We start from the raw sequence: 25,243 nt of genomic DNA on the forward strand, positions 1-25,243 counted from the left end.
AGCTGCTTATAGCAGCCTGTGCTGGGAATTTTGTAGAGGCAACGAGAGAGGAAAGAAAGCACCTGGGAACCTGCCCTCTGCTCCTTAGCTAGACTAGACATTGACGAAACAAGAGCTCTTCTTCAGGTCTTCTGTAACGCAGGGTTTCACTCTGAAAGGGAACGAGAAAAGAGTGTGCATGCGAGCACTAGGAGAGCTCCCGCGCCCTTTAGTACGTGACATTGTTATTATTTCTGAAGCCTGGACCATGTATGCGAGTACCGTGCTATGCTGGCTTTGGACTGTGTGCCTCTCTTCACTGGAGGTCAAACGCCTGACCTCCTATTTGACTTCAACTACTGAATCTTCCATTATCCTCTTCACTGATTTGGAGAAGCCAGCACAAATAAAACCCACACGACTGTCTCCAACAACAAGGAATCTTTAACTGTGCATCATTTGGCAGTGGCATTATCTTAAGACGATTATCCAGTGTATAAATGTTTATTGCCTTGCTTTAAGATGCACAATGCAAGATTAACAATCTTGGTGTTTTTTTTGTATAAATGCAATATTTCTGCTATTGTGTTTGTGGAATTCAGCTAGATAATAATTGATTCCATGACAGGGATTGGCTAATTTGCCAACAGTATAGTATAAAACACATTTATACAGTCAATTACACCCAAGTGCATGGCCTATTTGCTTTATAATTTCATAAACTTGCCAGCAATTTAAATAAAAAAGTTCCATTAAATTATCATATCATGTGATGGAATGATATTGCCAAGTATATTAAACCATGTGTGTTCAGCCAGAATTAATTAAATATTATTACTTTTTTCTTATTAACACATTGAACTTACCCTTCCTACTCTCTACTCGAAATAGAAGCCTATTAGTGAACAAAGTAAACTTACGGGCAAAGTTTAAACATTTTCCTGAGGGTGTTTCATTAAGAACCCTGGTGCTTTTGTTTAAACATTTGCTCTTGGTAAATGTACTTGTATTGTGAAAATATTTTATGTTCCTAGATATGAATACTGGGAAAGTTTAAAGAATACCTTTACTTGAATTATTCAGGTATTCAAAAAGGGAATGTCGATGTCTTTAGCATAGAGAAAGTCATGATATAAATTATTTCAGTATTCTTTGTTTATGATTCTAATGTTATTTGTAACTCTATGAATCTAATCTTAGGGAAAGATACGAGACTGGATAGTCTAGCAATTCAAAAATGAATAATATCTAATATTTTCTGATACAGAAGATACCTGTTTCATATGAAATAAATTAACTAGGCCTCCCCAGGGGACTCATAGTTCAATAAACCTGCAGTGAACACTAAGAATTAAACTCTTAATATTAAAAGCCCTTGTTTTATTTTATGAAAAGCAAAACATAGAGGTGAACTTCTCCTGGACACATACTAATTATGCTAATCAGGCGCTCGTGATGATACACATACTCTGACCTTCACTCTGACTCCTGTTTTTTTGTCCATATCATAATTTACTAGGTTGCTCACATTGAACTTCTGTGGCTTTACAAGGGGTTTTTTTTCCCTTCTTCTTCTTCTTCTTGCTTTTGTAGTCAGTGTTTTGGCTTTTATTTCTAAGTATCATAGGTTCTTTCTTTCATTAAATATATAGAAACAAAGCTCTGGTCTCTTACTCATAAAGCAAAGCATGCACATCAGTGAGAAGTAGACTCTTGGCCATCAAAAGGCAGGGGGAGATGAGCTAGAAGCAGAGCGAGAACTCGCAGAATTTTATGAGCTGGAGTCACGTCACGGGAACAGCTGGGTTTCATGCCGTCTCTTCCCTCACAGCGGCTTCCTCCCCTGCCTTCGAGTCTCTCTTTCACGCCAAAGCACTGGGAGAAAGAGTGCCGTGTGTGTGTCTTATCCTTCTGAGAAAGCAAGATCTGGCTTCTCCCATACACTTACGAGGGTGGACACTGCACTCAGCCGAGAGGCTCTTGGAAAGAATCCTCTCAAAAGGGGAATAAAGGTGAAAAAAGAAAAGTGAGTGTTTGAATGTTGCAGCACAATACCAAAAAAATAAGCATACATGCATGCATGCATCCCTGGAGAAGGCAAAGGCAGCCCACTCCAGTATTCTTGGCTGGACAGTCCCATGGACAGAGGAGCTTGGCGGGCTACACTGCAGGGGATGTAAGCATTGGACACGGCTTAGTGCTATCTTCATGTTATCCACTTATTGCATGCATACATGCTTCTATAATATAGACTATTCCCGACCAAACCTTGCTAACGGTGAAAACTTTAAATAATAATGAAGGAAACATAATAAAAAGTGAATATGCCTTCATAATTGAAACACCAGAGAGCAACAATTTTAATGGCTTAGTTTATATTTTCCAGTCTTTCCTACTTACTTACATAAATATAAATATGTATGCATATTATATTATGTATATTATTCTGTAACTCTTCTTAAACCTTAAGCATTAAATACTAATCTTTTTTCATGTTAATTATGTGTAGAGATTAATGTAGTTCATTTTTATGGCTTCCTAATATTCCATTATTTGAATTTTCAAAATTTAACTTTTCTTCTATTGAAGGGTACTATTTTTTGTCTCCCCACTATTACAAATGTCTTTGCACATTCATCTTTGCCTTCTTCTCTAATTATTTCCTTAGGAATAATTCTCACAAGTGAAACTTTTAAGTCAAAGGGTATTCTCATTTGAAAGATTTTGCCAAATCGCCCTCCAGGAAGACAGTGACAATTTACACCCCCACAAACAGTATGTGAGATACAGTCATCAACATCATCAAATTCTTCATAGTTTTTCCTTCTTAATCACCAGAGAGGTGTGAAAAAAGCCCTACACTTAAACATAAAGATTTATAATTACTAGCACTTACCTTAATAAGACAGTGCTTAGGATTGGGTAAGCATAACTTTAACAGCCTCCTCAGACTCAGCAGAAAAACTATTGCAGATATTTAATTATTGTAGTCGAAATACCTACCTACCTTGAATAACAGTGCAGACAGGAGTCTTTCACAAACCATAAATTTTAGCTTGCTTCCTGTGTACTTTGTTCAACATAGTATTACTTTTTCTATGGAGATGACTTTAAATTTATATACTTGCACACATCAAAGCTAGGTGTCAGCCAGAATTCTGCTTACTTGCAGTGAGATAAGACAGATAAAGAGACTGCCCAGTAAATTTAAGCTTGGATGGCCATCTTTCCCCTTTTACATGATTGCTAAAATCCCCCTTATTTCAATAATCACTCAGAAAAATTCTCACATTTTTGGAATCTGTCTCCTTGAAGTTTCATTGATGCTTATCTTGAAAATTTATAGCATTTCCAAAGCATTCCAGAAATCAGGGAAACTCTCTTTACAAGAGGAGACTGTGTTAATGCCAAACCCGAAAATGTGAAGATTTTTGCTTATTCGAGTGAGTGGTGGTTTTGAATAAGGCAAAATCTATAATCTTAGTAAATATTACACACTATTATTAAAGAAGCAAAAAGGAATTGTGCTGGAGTTAATTAAGGCTTTAAGAAATGCCTGCTTTTATTGGCAAAAAAAAATTTTTGTTGCAACAAGAAAACTAAAAATTAAGAGGATGGTTGGCAGCAATATTGATATGCTAATGGATAAACATGCTAATTTAGAAAAAACTAATCAGCAAAGACATTACTAATGGAAATGTACAGGAAAATGGCTAATGCTGTATGCAAACCTGGTATCTACAAAATTAAGAAGAAACCAGTTTTGTTTGCATAATTGTAACTTGAGAGTTAGGTCTTCTCTAGCCGAGCTTTGCGACAGGAAGATACTGACAAACTTGCTGGGTGCTAGGGGTATTATTTCACACACATATACACACATAAATATATACGTACATATCTGCATATACATACGTATGTAATTGTTTTTGTATCCATAGGGCACTAAGGTTTCATGTCTCCCAGTCTCACAGGATGGGGTCCAGGTGGCAACCTCCTTAAAAGCAAAGCAGGCAGGAAAAGACTTCCTTCTTATGTAAATAGCCTCTGAATTTGATGGATATGAAATGGTAAATCCATTGACAAATCAACTTGATAAATATAATTTTTATTTTGCAGATATGCATATATCTTCTGAGCAATTCCTTTTCCTCATTTTGCCCTCTAAACCTAAAGATGGACACTTAAATACCTCTGAGCTCCATGCTAGTAATTTAAGGGAGTAAAGTCGTCCAGGTGCAAGACACCAAGGAGCAATGAGACTGAGGCAAACTAGAGGGCTAAGTTTATGGGGCAGAAAAGGCTCAGTTGCATTAGTAGAACCTGAGGCCAAAAGGATCCCCTGGTGTCACCAGATCTTCTGACTTTGTTAATATAAAGCAAAATGGAAATATAAGCCTTTAAATGAAATCTTCCCAAATTGAAAAATGGTGAATCAGTCCACTTAGGTTTAAAGCCACTCAATTGTAAATTCTTCTCCTTCCATTCTCATCTTTCATGGTTAATATCTAAATTCCAGGGGAACGTGAGGTGTCATGGCGTTGGGGAAGATTCTCAACCCAGTGTTCAGCTTCTGTTTCCCCTGGTGTTTGCTGAGATATACAATTGCATCATGTCCTTAGGGATGAGACCAAGAGTGAGAATGAAGAGTGCAGCCTTTTTTTCAGAGCGCCTCTAAGCACTTAATCCATTTTTGCTTCATTTCTGACTCTTCTGGCCAGCTTCTGTGATGGCTATCCAGTTCAGTCTTGGTGGCAGTAACTAACTGATCACAAGTCCTTTTGAAACTTTACTTTGGGTCAGTGTCTTGGAATATGACGCTCAAAATTACAAGCTCTTAATACTACTAGGCGTTCATTTTCTTAATAGTATTACCTGTTTGCCTTGGAATTACAACATCTTCTTAGAAGCCCATGAGCTTACTATTGTCGATTTCTTTTTTAATTTTGCAATAGCAACTGTGTCCTGAGGACAATGTGGGTCATTGCTTTAGAAGCTATTTTGAGAGCTGATATTGTTTGCTACATTAAAATATCCCAACTCATTAGCTATCATTAAAGCAATTTCATTTTACCTTAGAGATTCAAATATCTTATTGATAAATTATAATTACCTGTGTGTCTAATGAAAGAAGGATAACTTGGTTCAAATAAATATGTTATTAAAGTTGACAACAGAAATATAAACAAGAAAGCAATTAATGAATGTAAAAATTGTCCCTCCTTGATATCTATGCCTTAGATTTTACTTCATTTTATAGATATACTGTATTCATAAAAGAGTTTCCTTTGTACTGTACCTTTTCAGGGATATATCACAAAACTGTATGTCCCATATTAAAAAATACCACCCCCCCATGATGGCCTTCTGAGAGTTACAATTGACTTATCACCTCCAAACTTAAGCATTAATATCTCTGAATAAACCAACTGTTAACTTTTGTCATTGACTGGAATGGATAAAAAGTTTTAAAGACAAAAGCCTACTGGATGATTTTAGTTGCTACTTTGGTTGGGTGGAAGGAGTTTGTTGCTGTTTAGGATGAAATCTACTTTCCTTTAGGTCAGAATTCTTGCCTGGGAGCTTCTGTCATAGCTGGAAGTAGCTTTGTGGGTTTTCAGAACTTGAACAGGATTCACTGCTCAGAAACACAGAGGCAGAGGGATGGAGTAATGCAGAGCCTATCGAGGGAACTGAGCCCAGTTGCTGGAAAACAAAAAAGAAGACATTTAAAGTTGTCATTACTTGGGTCAGTGGTCAATATCAAGAACACTCAGCCAAAAGGTTAGGAAGAAATTACAGCTAAAGTAAGTCAGGGCCATAAGAAGTAGTAAGACATATACACACTACCAAATATAAAATAGATATCCAACAAGGACCTACTGTATATCACAGAGAACTCTATTCAACATTCTGTAATAACCTTACTGGGAAAGAATTTGAAAAAGAATGGATACACGTATATGTATGTCTGAATCACTTTGATATACATCTGAAACTAATACAACATTGTAAATCAACTGTTCAGTTCAGTTCAGTTCAGTTCAGTCGCTCAGTCGTGTCCAACTCTTTGTGACCCCATGAACCACAGTATGCCAGGCCTCCCTGTCCATCACCAAATTCCGGAGCCTACTCAAACTCATGTCCATTGAGTCTGTGATACCATCCAACCATCTCATCCTCTGTCGCCCCCTTCTCCTCCTGCCTTCAATCTTTCCCAGCCCAGAGTCTTTTCCAATGAGTCAGTTTTTCTCATCAGGTGGCCAAAAGAAAGAATGGATACATGTATATGTGTAACCGAATCACTTTGACATGCATCTGACACTCATACAGCATTGTAACTCAACTGTAGTTCAATATAAAATTAAAATTCACAATGAATAAAATGATGAAAAAATTCCTTAAGCTGTTCACTAAAGAGGTGGGCACTTTATGTAAGCGGTAACTCTATAATAATTGAAGCCGGTAAAAAAAAAAAAAAAATAAAAGAAGAAGCAGTAGGAAAGAGGATATCCAGAAAGCCTCCACCTTGAGGTCTACTTCAGTTTGGATTCCTTTGAAAGTAGAGGCAAAACGAAAAGCCAGAGGTAAGCCATTTATTTTGAAAGTGGTCCTGGGACGTGGAGACGGGGGGCCGCGGAGAGCAGGATGGGAACTAGCTTCTTGCTAAGGCAAAAAGACCTCAAATTACGGAGCAGTTGGGACTCAAAGTGAAGTCGCTCAGTCGTGTCCGACTCTTTGCGACCCCATGGACTGTAGCCCACCTGGCTCCTCCATCTGTGGAATTTTCTAGGCAAGAGTGCTGGAGTGGGGTGCCATTTCCTTCTCCAGGGGATCTTCCCCATCCGGGCATCGAACCTGGGTCTCCCGCATTGCAGGCAGACGCTTTACCGTCTGAGCCACCAGGGCATCCCAGCGGGGACTCAGGAATGGGAAATCTGGGAAATTGTGAGCAACCAAGTAAAAAGCTCCTCGGAGTTGCCCTGCTAAGGGCCCAAAGGCAAACATCCAGCCCGCCCTGGTTGAGAGACGGTCCTAGGTATCACCAGCCCCCACCTGCAGGGAGCGTCTGCAGGCCCTGAGCACGCTTCCCTGGCTTCGGGTGCAGCCGCAGGACAGGCAGAGCGAGAGGCGCTGAGCCGGAGGGCTGGGGTGGGCTGCCGTCCACAGGCTCACGACTGCTCGCTGTGGCCGCGCGGGGTGAGGGTGCTGCCGGGCTGTGACGCGGGACACAGAAAACATCTGAGGCCGGCGCCGCGTCGCTCTTGCCCTTGGAGAAGGGCAGGCTGGGGCGTGCGGCTAGAAAACGAAGCAAGGGGCGTGAGGAGAGCCTCCACCCTTGGCCGGAACCATTTCCAGCCTTCTGCTCTCGAGCGACCGCACGTTCGGATGACGTAACGGGCCTCCCTCCAGCAGGGCGTCTTCCGTTACTGCGTCACATCCGGTGATGAAAACCGTGGATGATCCCCAACCCCAACAAGAAAGTCAGAGTAACTGCCCAGAATCTGGGCACTTTCTGAATCTTGGGCCAGTAGTTTGCCTATCTCAAAGATCCTTCTCTGTTTTCCCCTGTAAATAACTAGATACGTGTCAGAGTTGTTTACCTCTGACTTTTGTGTTACCTTCTGGACCTTTCTTAGGACAGATCACATCGCTTTCCAAGTCTCATCTCTCTAGAATTTTCCAGCTCTGTCATTTCCTCCCAACCTATCTTGAGAAGGCTCCTGCAGCCCCTCTCTGACTAATGTCCTCATTACTACATCTCTGTTATTCTAGCATTTCTGCCTTAAACTTCCCCCAGAACCTGGCTTTTGACTTTAACCCGTGACTAGGCCATCTCTGGTCATCATTTCTATAGGTATTGAATTTCAAAACTGTAATTGAGTCTCTCAACCATCCAACTAAACCAGTTGACTGCAATTCAAACAAACATAGAGCTTCAATGATTTTGCACTAGTTATCCAATCAACTTTGTCATAGTTGGACATATTCCCCCAATTATTTGTATTTTCTAGTGCTCATATCCAAACAGTAAGAGACTATGTTTTTTGTTTACTATTTTTTTCTATAAATAATACTTAAACTGGAAGTCTTTTTTTCTCTTTAAATAATTTCACTGTCCCACCTTCTAAATGCATAACTAACTTTTAAACTTGACTAATTTAAACTTTACCTAATTCAGTGCTCTTTTCAAACTTGATTCGAAGAGACTTAAACGTATATCTATACCCTGTAGGGCTTCCCAGGTGGCGCTAGTGGTAAAGAACCCACTTACCAATGCAGGAGACACAAGAGACGTGGGTTCAATCCCTGGGTGGGGAAGATCCCCTGAAGGCGGACATGGCAACCCACTCCAGTGTTCTTGCCTGGAGAATCCCAGGAGAATGGACAGAAGAGCCTGGTGGGCTACTTACAGACAATGGGCTTGCAAAGAGTTGGACACAACTGAGTGACTAACACTTTCAACTTTCATGATGAACTCCAAGTGAAGATCTAGTAGCAAATCAAGTCCTAAGATATGCATTTGTCAGTCTGAAACCTTTTGATGAGTCACATTTTCACACATGAATTTAGCCTATCTTTGGACTCCGAGGACACAGAGCTCAGTAAAATACTCAGTGGTTTGTCCAGACTGTCCGTTCACTGAATTCCGAGCTCCTGCTCTGGGAAGTACATGTTGGTATGGCAGGCAACTGTCTCCAAAGTGGTCCCAGTGAGACTGTGTCCTTGCTGACTTGTCTGTAAGTGAAACCCCAGGTGCTGAGTTTTCATCTAGGTTTTCCTCGCTAGTTTGCTGTTGTGTTGCCTACAAAGGGTTTCCCTCCATGATGTTCATGGAAGACAAGGTCAGGAGGCAGTTAGACATTTTCCTAGATAGCATTGCTCTTGGAATTTCCTTCTCCAAGAGCTTCCTTTGGCTCAACTCACTGAAAAATATACCTCAGGCTGATGAACTGAAGAGTGCAGAGATCTGGAGTAGAAAGTGCCTCTGGAAATGTCTTCCTCCTCCCTCCTTGCTTCTCTCTCTTCTTTTCTCCCCCATTATTCCATTGCAGCCCAGCTAACTACAGCTTTCTTTGCTCTCTGCCTCCCTCTCTCCTTCCCTCTCTCCTTCCCTCTCCTCCCTCCCCACTCTTTGAATCTACCCACTCCTGCTTCTCTTCCTCTTCCAGGAACACACACACCCTTAACTTTTCCTTAGACATCAGAGCAAACTTGCTGGAAGTGCTTAGGGCTAAACCAAAAGTGGATAAACGTTTCCTTTCCTGGGAACTTTAACTTTTTCTTTGCAGTTTAATTTAGTTCCTGAATGTTAAAGACGACATATTTGATATCTGTAAATCTGTCTGTACACGTCTGTGCATGTGAATATATATACATGAGCAAACTCGAAAAAAAAAAAGAGAGAGAGAGAGAAAAATCCCTCAAACTTCTGCTTTGACTGCAAGATTAGAGGTTCTAACTTCTTGATTATTCCTTAACAAGAACATTTTAGAGAAATCAGTATCTTTTGTCCTCATTCCATATAGATTACTGCAGTTTGCAGACAGCGCTTTTTGCATATTATGTAAATAGAAAGTTACATTAACAACACTGTAGGTAATGTAGGAACATTTTTTTTTTTAATTTCTCTTTTTTTCTTGCAGAAAGAGCTTCTGATTAAGAGCTGGGAGTGCTGTTCATCTTTGATTCCTTGCTGACTCCCGAAGAGCTGTCTGGGATGTCTCAACGACTTTCTGGAAAACCATCAGTGTGCCCATTTGCATCTAGCACCCCTAATCCTGGAAAGACCACAACTTGACCCAGTGAAAGGCATAGACTTTGGAATATATCTTGCTTCTAGTTGCTTAGGTGAGGGTTAAAGTGGGAACTCTGGGGGGCAGGTTGTCAAAAGAATCCAGTATCCAAAGGTAGCCTTTTTGTAAGTATTGGGAATCTGAGAGGTGGTGGGTGGAACAGACTTTCAGCGCACTTCAGAGCTGGAGAAATAAGCTCTAACTCAACAGAGAACAGGTGGGAGCAGGAAAGGGAGAGTGCCTTGATGCTCGTTACCGGGTGTCAAGTTATGTATACACAAATAGAGGCAGCATGTTGGTCCACGCAGGCTGTGAATTTCGCAAACTATTGAAATAATGCAGTGCTACTTGATAGCTTGATGGCTGATGAATGCCTTTAGTAGGTGCACAGAGAGACAGCTCAAGGTGTTACAAAATTCACCCCCAAGAATAGCAAGAGGTACAAAAAGCTTCCTATTAGTGAGTGACCTTAATTGCTCATGGAAACAAAACTTTCAGCGTGCAAACTCAGTTGGGGGCCCTGGCTCCTGACCACCAGAAACTGGAGAGATGTGGTCAGTACTGGCTTCCTCAAGGTCCTTAAAAATTTTTGCACATGAATGCTCCACCAGCTTTTCTAAGGATGTGACTTCCACTTTAATGTAGAGAAGAAAGTTGCTCTATAGAGCCCAGGAGGAGAAGCGATTATAATGCACATCGCTACCAAACACATTATACAGCCCTATCCGTTTATGAGACTGTCTCACCTTAAGAAGTCATAAAATTTCTCTCCTTGAGCAAATAAAGAGTTTATAATGTTTCTAAACTATCGATGTGGAATGGATTCTTCCATGCTCTTTTTGGAAATGTTTGTTGTGATGGCAAGTGACACAATTTACTTATTATTGTGGCAGAAGTTTAGCGTGATTGAAAGCCATCAACAGGCATAGCATCTGAATGTCAAACATGACTTGTATCTATAATTCCAGACAATGATTTGGATGCCTATTGACTTTCTTTCTCACCCACAATTTTTTCCCCTTTCCACTAAGTGGCACTGTGTTATTTGCATTTTTTTCTGCTCAGGTCAAAATATCAGAAATTTGGAATACTGGTCTGAAAACCAGTTTAAAGCTTTGTGTAAATTTCTGCTAAAAAGGCTGGATGAGAAAAAAATAAGCAGCAATTAAATTTTTATAAGAAAAAACTTCCACGAAGCTTACTCTTTTCTGTATTTAACTATTTCGCACTTTTTCTTTCCAACTCCATTAGCCTCCAAATAAGCACACCATATTATATATGTCAAAGGAAGTTTTATTTAGACTTATAAGGGCTGATCTATTCCCATACTGTTTAAATTAATGTTCAAAAAAGAATTCAAACTACATTCTAACATTTGGACTATGTAAGAAGGAAACAGATTTTCGGGGAAAAAAAAAAAAAAAGATGTTGTTTTAGCTAGGCAGAATGGGCTGTAGGAATGGAGACACGTGCAGACGGGATTTCTAAATGTGTGTATTATCTGATCAGATCTGGGCTGCTCGCATGTCAACTCAGAGAGTAAACGGGTGTAGAATCTGCAGAATTTGCTTCTCCCCTTCCTTCCTTCCTCCTTCCCTCCCTCCCCCTTCCTTCCTCCTTCCTTCCACTTCATTTTTTCTTCCTTTTACTTTTTTCCCTCCTCCTCTGCCTCCCTTTCTTTTTTTTTAACAGCTTGGGATTGACTTTTATCTCAGCCACCTGCAGCCTAAGGCTTGGAAACACTCCGATTCTTCACCTAAGTGGTTACTTTTCAGACCAAATTAGCTCCAGCAATGCAAGTTGACTTTGAAAAAAAAAAAGAAACTAGAGTCTCTGGAAAAAGAATATCTTCCATTTGCATCAAGTCAAGGTGAACATTTTGAGAATGAAGTTCTGATTACCTTCTCCAAATGCAGCACACCAGTGAGGGACAGGATGTTTTGTTATGTTGGCATCTAGAAACCATCCTACATCAAGAGAGTCATGGAAAAAACATAGTTACTGATTCTGAGTGTGAGGGATCCCTTTAGCTTTCAATACAATAGAGTTTTCCAGTTTCTCAAGTGCAGCGAAAACGCTGCCAGATAAAGAAACATAAAAGCACCCATGGAAAGGGTTATGAGACCAAAATTTTCTCTGCATGTGTGATTTTATGTTTTGTGTGTGTGCATGCACATAAAGTGAGTTCTGTTTGAAATTAATGAATTATATTTCAATTACCCAACGTCTAGCAGCAGTTACTTTCTTTGGTGTGTTGGCTTCTCTTTGTAACATGTATGGTAGTATTTTTCTCACAAACGAAGTATGTTTTCTTGATCAGACAGAACAGAAATTAGTGAGCCAGGAAAATGTCAAAATCTACCTTTTTAAAAAATATATCGTCTCCTAGAGAATAACACCCCGCTCTCTTTCACGTGCAAAATATCACACACTTGCCTTTGAGACTCAAGAGGAAAAGGAATTCATTGACTTCCTCAGAGAAACTGGTTTACAGGGACCCCTCAGATGAGGACGAAGCCTGCTGGGGTGGTGGAGAGCTGACATGCATTTCTTGGAAGGTAAGACCTTTGGGATGATTTTCAAATATAGAATACTCTATTGAGGATGTTTTCATTTCTTTACAACAGACTTGTGAAGATTCACAAGCCATTAGTGAATCTGAAACAGCCTAGGTAGATTATTAATTTTGTTTGAACTAACTTTTCCCAAATTTGTTTGGTCTTGCGTCCCTTTTTGCACACCCCAGGCACTGCAGCCCCTGTGAACTAGTTTAGCAGTCAGGATAGGCGAGGTTATCATGAGGTAACAAAGACAGCCCCCAACTCTCAGTGGTTTATTTCAGTAAAGGTTCATTTCCAGCTCATGCGCCCTGCCCAGCAGGTCCTCAAGGATAAGTGGGCGTGTTGAGTTCCTTGCAGTCACTCATGGACCAAACCCGGAAAAAGAGCAGGCATATAAAGTGGGCCAGTTCAGAGAAGGCTCTGAAAAGTCTGACACGTATTGACCCGCGAATGCTCTCAGCCAGAGGTGACGCAGAGCACTTCTGATCACAAGTAATCACGGAGAACTAGGCTGATGGTCCCATTCAAACACAAGAGGGTGGGAAATGTAATCCCAACGTGGACCCCGAAGGCAGAGATTCTAAAATAATTAGGAAGAGCACTGATGACTGCCACGCCTAGTATTTTTCAGAATACATTTTAAGACTCTCTGGATAATTTACATCATTTAGATGATCCAAATCCCACCATTGTACATTTCTCCAAGGTCAAGAAGTGTTATACCTGGGAGAACTGGAGGAGAGATTACAATAATACCCTGAAAATAATTCAATTACATGGGAAACACCTTTTTGCTTTTGAACTTCATAACTACCCAGTTATATGAGTAGGGCATAGATTTTCTTATAGGAAAGTGAGACATGTAGAATGAACTCTGTGAGCTGATCTAGTATTCGAACAGTCTTTGAAAGTCAGGAAGAAATGTTGAGGTATGGGAATTGTGAGCAGGATCAAAATCTGGGGCAGCTGGACCAGCAAGAATCATCGCCACAGCCCAGTTCTACCATGGATTCTACCAGATTTGTCCAGGACTTTGTCCAAGCATTGGGGAGATTATTCAACAGAAATGCAAGGAGAAATGCAAAGCTCACTAACAAAAATGTGAAGAAACGCAGTTCTGGAGGGATGCCAAGAGGCGATGACTTATTTCATAAATATCTTGAGAGCTTCTGGCCACTGGAATCAATGAGCTCTGAATCACTAAAGAAAACATTCAGATGGTGCCCTTGGAGAGAAATTTTTAACCTATCATTTCAGCCTCTAAAAGGACAGTTAAAAGTAAGAGGGGGAAAAAATAAAAATAAATTCTGCCCTTTTTATGGGCTGTAGGACTCCTGTGGAGGAAAATAAATTCTGATTTATTGCTGTCTGCCTCGGAAAAGTTGGAGGCACAGAATGACATTTTACAGCCTTGCTTGGGTTTGTCGGTGTAGGTGGGGGGCCAATCTGGGGGAGCCGGTGTGCCGTGACAGCCACCAGCAAGCCACAAGCCACCTCGCAGTACCCACTCCGCGTCCTGCCTCACCTCCATCGCCCCTAACCCCCAAATCTGCCATAATTAGTCTTGCAAGGCTTACGTTGCCACAGCCGCACGCCTGAGGCATTATCTCCTATCTGTGGTATTCGGTGCTGTAATCCCACAGCTAAATGTGGTAACCCAAATTTCACAGAGGCTCTGTAGCCGGCGTGCTGAGATAACCCATCTCGGCGCGCGGAGTGCCAGGTCGCAGGGAGCCTGTAGGCTTGGAGCGCTATGGATGTTGTGTAGCTTCATCCTACGCACCCTATAGCTTACCCATCCTTCCAGAGATCACAGGAACCCTAAATAGCAAAGATGGCATCCTAACTAGAACACCACCTGTTTCGCACAAGCGTGCATGGGCTTCTGCCACCCCGCTGCCTCTCGCTAGCTCGCTCGCTTTCTCTCTCTTGGTGGAGAAGAGACAGGCTTTCAAGTCCTTCTCTGCGGTCTGGCTGACCAAGTCGAGGCGAAACTGGGAGACGGAGGCTCCTTGCCTGCACCCAGGCCAACGGTCCCTACGCCACCGACGTGACAACAGTGACCTACATACGTCTCTCACACACAACGCTCTCGAACAGGCTTGCAGGTGCTGGAATCCTAGGCAGTAAAGATCGTTGCCTGTCAAGCCTCTTTGTTCTACATTTCAAACATTTCTGTGGCTGTTTGTTGTCAAAAGACATGTATGTTTCCTCTCTCTCTCTTTCTCTCTGCCTTCCCCTTCTTCCTCCAGTGTGGGATTGCTCAGAAATATGCCAGTTCTGACATATGCTTTTACCTGAAAATGTATCCACTCCTGCTGCTTTATTGGACCCCTTAATTACTTGTAAAAAAATAATAATAAATTGGGCAGGTGTTTGCTCTTCCAGTTGATTAATTGACAATGATTTCAGTACAATTGATGGCACAAAGCTAGGAAGCTGCCGGTTGGAGCTCAATAAGGAATACACATTTTTCTACTCAGCCATGTGAATCAGCTCGAGAGGAGAATTTACAGGAGGCTCAGATTGCCAGCAAACTATGTTTTTCATTCCAGGCTGGGAGGTCTCTGAGTCCCAGTGTTGAGCTCTGTCACATATATAATTCTCTATTATATACATGTGAAACTCTGGTACTGATAAAATGAGTTGAAAAATGTTTCTCCCCCTAAGTGAAAAAGATCAGCCACTACTGTGTGTAGAACGCCGCACATTATAGCAGAACAATGAATCTGATGTAAAGTTGATCAGGCTTTTTCGCTGTGTCGGTGATGTTTCAGTTTTCCACTTACCAGCATCAGAAGCAGCACCAGCAGCCCACGATGGTCCCTAAAGACTGTATCTCCCAGATTATTAGCATAGCAAATTTGGGGCCATTCTGCACTAATTTTTTTTTTTTTTTATGACTTCAAAGACAGCCACACAAGGTTTTCAGACCAGTGACTGAACAAAAATAAAGAGAGCTAAATGTTTAGATGTAGAGAAACAAAGCTAGACACTTTTCTTCCTTTTTGATTGGTACAAAAACTTTCCACGTTTTACAGGGAACCTAGTGATCTAGAGAAGACATAAAACATGATAGACTTTATCATTTTAATTAAGAAGAGTCCTGAGTATAAAGTTTATTTTCAGATGGTCAGGTTTTCAGAAAAGAAGTTGCTTGGCTACTAAAATGTTATGTGAAATAAGAAAGTGGTGAACTACATAGAGGAAGTTAGATTCAAGGTTTGGCTGGAGTTCAGGCCGCATTTTTATGTTGATCTTTAGAACTCCTTCATTCACTCTATTTTTATTTTACAGCTGGGCTTGTAAGCATGAATAATGTAGATACACAAATAGCATAGCCAGGAGGTAGCAAGAGAGAGAAAGAAGAGTCCATATTTCCTGAAAACAACTCCAAATAGGAAAGACATTTTCATGCTTTTTTAAAGACAATAACAGAGAAGTCTTACTGGCAATGCATATCAACTCAAAGTAAGCCTTGAAACAGTTTTTTTTTTTTTTCTAAACATAAATGTTAGGAGACTATCTTACAGGAATTTACCATGGGCATTTTATGGGTATTTTTTTTTCACCGATCAAATTTATAAGAGGAAATTAATGACATTCCAGACTCATATCAATGAAATCACGAAATAATGACCTCCTGTCACCTTTCAGAAACTCTTCAACATCTGATTGAGATTCAAAATATTTTAAAGGAACATTTCAACAAAATTATCAGGTGGTTTCAGAAAGAAAGAGTATATGAATTCACTCTTAAATGTTTGCGGAAAGGAATTATATTCCCTTTGATGAAAGCGATAAGGTGTAGAGACTTTTAAATACTGTGCATTTTTCAGCAGAAGGCTCTGAGTCACGTCTTCCTTCACTGAGACTCTGTTCTTTGGCTATAAAACTCACTCTGGTTACTTCAATAGTCTGATTTGCCAAGAAGATAAAGGGTTCAAATTTTCTAACTTGTCCTTTCACAAGAAAGAACTTGAAAAACTCAGAAACATTAGATTGCAAGTTGTTTTGGGGAGAGTATGCATTTCCTGCCCTTGCTCCAAGAGAAAAAATCCCTCCTCCACATGCAGCTTACTGAAGAATTCGCATGGTCAGTTTCCTTTCAAACTCTTCAAACTTTCAAGCTCTCAAAATTCGGATCTGATGTGCGTTTCTCTGAAGATTTTACAAGCCAGCCTCTTTGCCACAGTAACCCTGGGAAGTAAAGCAGACATTGCGGTAAGCTTCAGTGATCCTGAGGCACCCGACTCCAGGGATGTGTTCTTAGCATTAAAACTTCCCTAAGAAAGTGGCAGAAACGTCCAAACTCTGGCAGTTAAAAAAATAATAATAATACGTTTTATATAAATGAAATCATCAAATTACCCCAAGGAAAAACACACAATGACCACTAGCATGACTTTCAAAACACAGCGCAAATCTAATTTCAAAAGGGATTGAGAACCCAATGCTTGAGCACTTCGTGGAGATGTAAAGTCTTCCTTTCATAAACTTCTCCATTTCCCAAGTTCTGCCTAAACATCTTGATTGCTTTATGGATTAAACTGTGTATATTCAATGTCTGCTCAGGATAGGCTGTGAGTCGGGGAAGACAGAAAGCAGACGGGCATAGCCCAGCTGTAAAATCGCACATTCTACCATAAGTGAGCAATCCAGACTACCTACTTCATCTCCTTCTACCAAAATATTGCATTTTCCCTCCCAATAAAGATGCTTTATAGTGGCGATGAGGTGCCGTAACTCACGGAGCTCCTACGGCTTACTCGCTCTCTGTGTCCCGTAACTCCCAGTCTGCCGTGAGAACATATGCTGCATCTCCGCCATGAATTATTATTTGGCGATTCCACGTTGGAATTTGCACTTGGAAGGCAGTTTCTGTACCCCCACTACAAAGATGCCTGCTCATTCATAGGAGGTCCATATTGTCTAATGTCTTCCATGTTGTAAAATGATTCCTTAGGTACCACATCCAGGGGCTTGGTCTCCTAAATTCTCAATTAGCGGAACCATCCTGAACTTATATAGGTGCCTAAGGTGCTGTGCGCGTTCATTTGGAAATCACCGTTTGCGTGTGCTACATGTGAGAAGGCAGTTCACTGAACAACGAGCGCACCTAATGGCAAACAGTTCAGGAGGCAGTGATGAACATCTCACTGGCACAAATCGGGGGAAAGTCACCTGTTTTTTAATGCACTGCTTTTACCCTTTGCCCAAATAGCAAGTTTAGAGGCGAGAGAGTAGCAGAATCCATTTTGTTGAAAGGTCTTTGTGAGTCTGACTTTCAGCAAGGAGATTCCGAACAGATTTCCTAAGGGTCGTTTTCTTCCAAGAAGCCTGGGCCTCTCCTACGTTGAAAGTTGATCATACTGGCTCCTAGCAGCTGACTGGGCACATTCCCACTCACCTGTGCATTAAGCAGATGACTCATCGCTAGGTTGAAGTAAGCCACTGTGAGAGTATTTATACCGTGAGAATCAACAAATACCGCAAATCAGGGCTGTCTTGGAGGGAGATGGGCATGAGCTGCTAACAGTTACCAGCATCTTACTGCAGTAGTAAGGCATTAGAGATGCGCAGGTTCTGTGTATGGTGACCTTGTGTTCTCAATCGCTCAGTTGCATCCGACTCTTTTGCAACGCCATGGACTGTAGCCTGCCAGGATTCTCTGTCCATGGGATTTTCCAGGAAGAATATTGGAGAGGGTTGTCATTTTCTTCTCCAGGGAATCTTCCCGACCCGGGGATCGAATTCACATCTCCTGCATTGGTAGGTGGATTCTTTACCGCTGAGGCACCTGGAAAGCCCTGCAACCAAAGTATTGCAAAGTAATATAAAACATGCTAATGACAGTTAAAATTATTAGTAGAAAAGATGTCAGATTGGCAGTGTAACTTACTGGTTAAGGACCTCAGCCTGGTTCAGTTTGGGTTGGTCTTCTTACAATTAAATATATTTAAATATCCTCCAGCAACTCACTTCTTTGAACCTCAACTTAGTCTACTGTAAACTGAGAACAATAAAAGCTAGCGTCCTTACATGGTTATTTCAAATTCATTGAAATAAGAAATGATATATAGAACAGACTTTTGGACTCCATGGGAGAAGGTGAGGGTGGGATGACCTGAGAGAACAGCATCAAAACATGTGTATTATCAAGTGTGAAACAGATCGCCAGCCCAGGTTGGATGCATGAGAGAAGTGCTCAGGGCTGGTGCACTGGGAAGACCCAGAGGGATGGGATCAGGAGGGAGGTGGGAGTGGGGTTCAGGATGGGGACCACATGTAAATCCACGGCTGATTCATGTCAATGTATGGCAAAAACAACTACAATATTGTAAAGTAATCAGCCTCCAACTAATAAAAATAAATGGAAAAAAAAGAAAAAAAAATGAAACTTGCTTGAAAAAAAAATGAAACTTTCTTAAAAAAAAAAAAGAAATGAATGAGGATATCAGGGCTCATACTCAGAGACCAACTCATGTTAACCATTATTTTTCAATTTATTTATTTTTGGCTGTGCTGGGTCTTCACTGCCGCGTGAGGGACTTCTCTAATTGGTGCATGAGCTCCAGAACCTGTGGGCACGGAGGGTGCACACGAGGCTCAGAGGCTCCATGGCAAGTGGGATTTTAGTTCCCCGGCCAGGAATCGAACCGCTTTCCATGCACTGGAAGGCAGATTCTTAATCACTGGGCAGCCAGGGGAGTCCCTTAGTCAACATTATTAGAGACGAGTAGTTGAAAAGACGCTTTATTGTTGTTCAGTTGCTAGGTCGTGCCGACTCTGTGACCTCATGGACTGCATGCAGCACACCAGGCTTCCCTGTCACCGTCTCCCAGAGCTTGCTCAAACTCATGTCCATTCGAGTCAGTGATGCCATCCAACCATCTCATCCTCTGTCGTCCCCTTCTCCTCCCTCCTTCAATCTTCCCCAGCATCAGGGTCTTTTCCAATGAGGGAACTCTTCACATCAGGTGGCCAAAGTATTGGAGCTTCAGCTTCAGCATCAGTCCTTCCAGTGAATATTCAGGACTGATTTCCTTTAGGTTTGACTGGTCTGATCTCCGTGCAGTCCAAGGGACTCTCGAGTCTTCTCCAACACCACAGTTCAAGAGCATCAATTCTTCAGTGCCCAGCCTTCTTTATGGTTCAGCTCTCTTATCTGTACATGACTACTGGACAAGCCATAGATTTGATTATATGCACCTTTGTCGGCAAAGTGATGTCTCCAGTTTTTAATATGCTGTCTAGGTTTGTCATAGCTTTTCTTCCAAGGAGCAAGCATCTTTTAATTTCATGGCTGCAGTCACCATCTGCAGTGATTTTGGAGCCCAAGAAAATAAAGTCTGTCACTGTTTCCATTTTTTCCCATCTATTTGCCATGAAAATTTGAAAAATTACCAACCTCTTCATGGTTGTAGTTACTTGTTTACCTTGTCCCAATCAGATCTCTTTTCCATTATCCTCACATATACCCAGGTCCTGACCCCTTGCTCTCCAACAGACCTTCGTGCTTTCTGCACAATCTCTCCCTGATCTTTGCATGGTTGTCTCCCTCTCCTTTTTCTGGCCCCAGTTCAGATGTAAACTTTTCAAAGAGGACTTTCTAGGCCACGCTTCTTTGGCTCACATTGCCCCCATTCTCCATCTAGTCACCGTGTTCCAGATTTCCTGTTCTATATCCCTGCAGACCTTGTCATCCTTACAAGTTTCTGCTTTACTGGTAACATGCTTTCTCTCTTTCTTACCGAATCTGAGATCCATGAAAGGGTAGCCTGCATGCTCTTTTCACCACTTCATCCTGATGCCCAGGAATGGTGTCTGTCATGTGGTAGGCAGGCAAGAAATATCAGTGAATTATGAATAAATAAATGGTGGCTTCACAGCCAGAGAAGTTAATTCGCTACTTAGGTGGAGCAGATAGATCTACAAGTCTATTTTTAGTCCAATTAAGAGTTGTTTTTGATAATAAAATAGAAATATTTATGGATCCACAGGAGGTAGAGAAGTTCATTAATGCTCTGGATAAATAACAGAATGAGCAGTAGAAAATCTATTGACAGATTTAATCAGGAAATTGTGAAAACAACCAGATATAGCTGATTTTGCAAGACATAGAAAGATTAGATTCAGAATAACTTGATTGGGTGAATTTGAAAAGGTTTTCTTTCCCTACACACCACTAAAAGTTTATTTATTTCTCTGATCTTAGCATAATGATTGGAAATAAGAAAGCAGAATTTAAATTCCCAATCATTAACCATCCTGATTATTATAATTTGGGCTGGGAGGAAAGATATAATATGAACTACCCTTCTTGGTATGCAAGAGTTTCCATAGACTTCCATGCAGGTGTGTGAGTGACACTTTTCTCACGTTCATCGTGTTTGCCTGAGCCTGTGTGGAAGAGGAGATGTGGGCACTAGAGAAAGAATGTAGGCCAGACCTGTCTGGATAAGTGCTTTCTAAAGTTTGTGGTACCAACTAATGGCTTTAGCATTTCTACATGAGGAAATATTTTCTGAAGAGCATGAGGTTTAGAGAGCTTTTCTTAAAAATAAAATTATTTTAAAAGTGAAGGAATTTAATTAATGGGAAAAAAATATTTCCTACATAATATACCATGGAACTAGGAAGGGTGTTATGCAGGAAGAAAGAGAATTTTAGCATAGTTATTTGTTTTTTAACATGTTAGGAAAAGGACAGTTTATAAGTGGAAAAAAGTGATAGTCGCTCAGTTGTGTCTGACTCTGCAACCCCATGGACTGTGGCCCACCAGGCTCCTCTGTCCGTGGAATTCTCCCAGGCAAGCATACTTGAGTGGGTTGCCATGCCTTCTCCATGTGTTCTTCCCAACTCAGGGATCAAAACCTAGATCTCCTGCATTGCGAGCAGATTCTTTATGGCCTGAGCCATCAGGACAGCCCTAGGTAGAAAAGAGAATATAAATGCAAGGTACGTCGAACTGGAATAAGTTATCTTCTATCTGGATTAAATGCTCAAAGTCCAATTTCATTTTTATTTTTCGAATTAGCTAGGATATAATGGGGATAACATATATAATGTTAACCCGGTTTTCAATTAATTGTGGATATATACTTAGATTGAACATTTGAAAGAATTACATTAAGCTCCAGGTATCAGATGCAGTAGATTTAAAAGTCAACTACTTTATGCACATATACATGTTCAGTCCTTCCTCAGTATCCATGGGCAATTGGTTCCAGGAGACTCCCTCCATACCAAAATCTTCAGATGTTGAACTCCCTTATATAAAATGATGTGGTATTTGCATATAACCTGTGTACATGCTACCAAATACTTAAAATCATCTCTTGATAACATAAATTGCCTAATACACTCTATATGTCATGTAAGTATTTGTAAATGCATTATAAATAGTTGCCAGCATGTGGCAAATTCAAATTTTGCTTTTTTAAACTTTCTGGGGCTTTTTTTTTCTGAATATTACCATCTGAGGATGTGGTACCATGGGTACAGAAAGCTGACTGTGTATACATCACGCCCCCTGCCCCAAACATACAATCACCATTTTAGGGCAAATAATTCAGATATCTGCCTAATTATCATGCAGTCTTTTAGGTCTATTTCATTACATGCTTGAAAAATTTTAAGATATTAGTTTCAGATTCTTAAAAGTTCTGACTTCCTCTACCAAGAATTCTACAATTGTGTTTGCATGGTCTAAAATACAAGCAGTTCGGTAGAATGATATGCTATATAGAAAGAAAGAAGCTCCTAACTATGGCACACATAATCTATCATTTACCAAAATGTATAAGCACATACTACATACAAATTTGGGCTTCCCTGGTGACTCAGGCTTTTTAATATATTACAAAGCAGAGACACTACTTTGCCGACAAAGGTCCGTCTGGTCAAGGCTATGGTTTTTCCAGTGGTCATGTATGGATGTGAGAGTTGGACTGTGAAGAAAGCTGAGCACCGAAGAATTGATGCTTTTGAACTGTGGTGTTGGAGAAGACTCTTGAGAGTCCCTTGGACTGCAAGGAGATCCAGCCAGTCCATCCTAAAGGAGATCAGTCCTGGATGTTCATTGGAAGGACTGATGCTGAAGCTGAAACTCCAATACTTTGGCCTCCTCATGTGAAGAGTTGACTCATTGGGAAAGACCCTGATGCTGGGAGGGATTGGGGGCAGGAGGAGAAGGGGACGACAGAGGATGAGGTGGTTGGATGGCATCACCGACTCGATGGGCATGAGTTTGAGTAAACTCCGGGAGTTGGTGATGGACAGGGAGGCCTGGCGTGCTGCGGTTCATGGGGTCACGAAGAATCAGACGCGACTAAGCGACTGAACTGAACTGAACTGGTGACTCAGGCAGTAAAGAATCTGCCTGTAATGCGGATATAAATGTGTCATTTTATTTTGTAATATATTATTTTAATCGAGTATCTTTGTTTCTTCTTTCTTATCCTCTTATCATATAACATAAGGTGTATTGAAAATAAATTATAGTATTTAAGAATTAATTTGACATTGTAGTGTTTAAATTCTGAGATATCAAAGAAATGAGTAAAAATCATCAAAGGGCTTTGCATCCTCTCCTGAGGAAGAGATTAGTATGTTTTCACGTGCACACAGGATAGTTATACCAAGTTAGGTGAAAATATGACCTTGCTATTGTCTTTACTTGGAGGTTAAGGACAGTGTAAGCTTATGTGTATGGGTACCAAGTTCATGCAGCTGGACTTGGGATGGCAACTTTTAATGTCTAAACTTGGCTGGGCCTCAATGCTCAGATTTGTGGTCAAAGCTCGTTCTGGATTTTTCTGTGAGAGTGTTCTTGAATGAGATTAATCTTAAGTCGGTAGACTTAGAATAAAGCGCGTTCCTCTCTATAATGTGAGTGGGCCTTGTTCAATCAGCTGAAGACTAACTAGAACAGAAGATTGACTTCCCCAAGCAAGACGGCCTGTGCAGCAGGTGGCCTTGAACTTGACCTGCAGCCTGGGCCTTCAGTCTGCCAGCCCACCCTGCAGATGTTAGACTTGCCAGTCTCCATTATCATATGAGCCAATTCCCTAAGTTTCCACATATGCAAATCCTATTGCTTCTATTTCTCTAGAGAACACTAAGTAACAATTTGTGAAAGAGACTCAGGTCTCTACCATATAGACGAGAAAAATGAAGCTCAGAGAGGTTTAATTGCCCAAGGTCATAAAACCAGCAAATTGTGGTCTTAGCATCTGAACCCACATCAACATAAAAGCCAACATTCTTTTGTATCTTCTACATGATCCTCAATACAGGCTTCTGATGATGATTTCATCATTTATTGATCATTGGGTTGCATGATTAACTATTGATATGATCACCTCTTAACTTGTAAACTGAAAGGGTCAGAAACATCCCTTAGCTATCTTGCTGGCTATGTCTAAAATAGTGTCTGATATAGAAATTTCCAGAAAACACACATTCCCCACCTCGTACTCTACCCACATTACAAGCACACACACATTCCCTACAGTATAATCTAATTCAAGAGAGTCTACCATTGATATAAACTTGGGCAATGGCACATTCCTTGTCTCCAGTGTTTTGTCTTAGGAGCAACAATGAGTAAGGCAAGTCTTCCTAACCTCTCTGAGCTTCCATTTTCTGTCATACCTAAGGTTGGCCTGCAAAGGGGTTGCCCAAGTTTCGGACATTTTCAAATCACCCTCCTCCTGTTTGCCTTATTCACATACCATCAAGGCGGCGTAGCGCTCTGCTGAAAACGAGCACTACTTAGCATTGATCCCAACTGCAGCAGTAGCGTTGGCATTTTTTTTTAACACTCAGTAAGATGAATGAATAAATATTAAAAAATTAAGTTGTCTACGTAAAATCCAAAGTCATACACTACCATCCGTGAAATGAGTAGTACAATTGGGTAGGGGGAGATCTGATATAGAACTTAAAATCTTGCCTAGTTCTGTCTCCATAGGTTTATAAATTGACTACTGAATTCTGGGTAATTGTATAATTTATTCCAGGTATCACCTTCCTATGACGCCTTCAAAATCTAAAATCCTTTACGTGATGAGACTCCTCCACATCCTGACCTTCTCAGAGCTGGTCCAATGCTGTTACAGGATTCGCAGGCAGTGAAGGGGACCTGGATACATGAGAACATGCACATTTAAAACTTCAAGGGGCCTTTACTAGTGTTTTTTTAAATCAATTTTTTAATCACAATTCACATTATGAAATGCAATTACATTATGACACGATAGAGACACATGTGTATATACTATATAGATACAATTAAAGTCAAATTTTAATGAAATATGCTTATACTTCCTCCATTCATCTATTCTATTTCATTTTTTAAATTGCAAATTGGCACTTGCCAAATATTTTATAACATATTATCTCTTGCTATGCAACTATATGGCCATGAATTTATCAGCTTAAAGAACATGATTTTATTTCTCATAGTTTCTGTAGGTCTGGGATCCACACATACGTTATCTACCAGGGCTGTGGTCTGATCTGAGATTCAACTGGGGAAAAATTCTCTGCCTCACTCATCTAGTTTTTGGCGCATTTGATTCCTGCAGGCTGCGGGAATAAGGGCCCGTTTTCTTGCTGGCTATTGCCTAGAAGTTGCCCTAAGTGTTTTGCTGTGTGACCCATGCTTTCAACATGACAGTTTGCTCTTTAAAGCCACAAGAAAGTGAAGTACCTGCAAAACAAGTACTACAATCTTATATAAGATGGTCACATGCATGAAATCATGCTTTGTTACCATTACCATGTTCTATTGGTCAGAAGCACATCACAGGTCCTATACACGTTGAGATGGAATCAATTTTGTGAGGGGTCAGTACCAGGAGAAGGGAACTTTGGGGCCCGCCTTCTTAGATGGCCACAGAA

The 25,243-nt window shown here is 40.8% G+C and overlaps 1 long non-coding RNA gene across 1 annotated transcript; it reads right to left on the reverse strand.

Annotated features, from left to right (window-relative positions):
* Positions 1–2,504: 2,504 nt before the first annotated feature.
* On the reverse strand, positions 2,505–7,136 carry LOC139034696 (uncharacterized). Its single transcript, XR_011487189.1, has 2 exons — positions 7,033–7,136; positions 2,505–5,682 (listed from the first exon to the last, which is right to left on the reverse strand). It is a non-coding gene; the product is annotated as an uncharacterized lncRNA (long non-coding RNA).
* Positions 7,137–25,243: the final 18,107 nt, after the last annotated feature.

This window comes from Odocoileus virginianus, chromosome 4 (genome assembly GCF_023699985.2).
Source record: "Odocoileus virginianus isolate 20LAN1187 ecotype Illinois chromosome 4, Ovbor_1.2, whole genome shotgun sequence".
NCBI lineage: Eukaryota > Metazoa > Chordata > Mammalia > Artiodactyla > Cervidae > Odocoileus > Odocoileus virginianus.